Source organism: Micropterus dolomieu, linkage group LG19, assembly GCF_021292245.1.
Source record: "Micropterus dolomieu isolate WLL.071019.BEF.003 ecotype Adirondacks linkage group LG19, ASM2129224v1, whole genome shotgun sequence".
Taxonomy (NCBI): domain Eukaryota; kingdom Metazoa; phylum Chordata; class Actinopteri; order Centrarchiformes; family Centrarchidae; genus Micropterus; species Micropterus dolomieu.
The window spans coordinates 6,405,867-6,406,144 of NC_060168.1; positions in this window are offsets into that span (position 1 = coordinate 6,405,867).

The window sequence follows — 278 nt, forward strand, 5'->3', positions numbered from 1 at the left end:
AGTAGGCTCAACTGACATGGCCTAAACATTCTCGAAAACTCACCAAAATTTGCAAACATGTCAGAACCGGTGAAAAATTTCGTATTCTACAAGTTTCGCACATGGGCGTTGCAAAATGACTCGCTAGCGCCACCTAGAAAATTGGAAAAAATTAGCCCCTCGTTCACGTTCAACCTACATGTACGAAATTTTCTGGGGACATGTATCATATCAAGACGCACAAAAAAGCCTCAAGAACCCATAGCCTAAAGTCAACAGGAAGTCGGCCATTTTGAATT